This window comes from Trypanosoma theileri (genome assembly GCF_002087225.1).
Source record: "Trypanosoma theileri isolate Edinburgh chromosome Unknown TM35_Tth_152_V1, whole genome shotgun sequence".
In the NCBI taxonomy this organism is placed as follows: domain Eukaryota; phylum Euglenozoa; class Kinetoplastea; order Trypanosomatida; family Trypanosomatidae; genus Trypanosoma; species Trypanosoma theileri.
In genome coordinates this window covers 10,018-10,262 of record NW_021639994.1, presented here as the reverse complement: position 1 = coordinate 10,262, position 245 = coordinate 10,018, and positions in this window count along the sequence as shown.

Genomic DNA, 245 nt, shown 5'->3' with positions numbered 1-245 from the left:
CATTGTTGGTATTGTTATCGCAGTTGTGGTTGTTCTTGTTATTGTGGCTGTCATTCTGTTTTTTGTACTGCGTCAGCGACCACAACAAGAACAACAGCAACCGCGAGAAAAGGTGCAGATGGATACTGTGGAGTCTCAATCCACAAGTAATACAACCACAGTGGAGACTACTTCGAACCCTCTGACAACAACTACTACGACTGAAGTTACAACAACTTCTGCTTCATCCAGAAATAGAGCTAGTT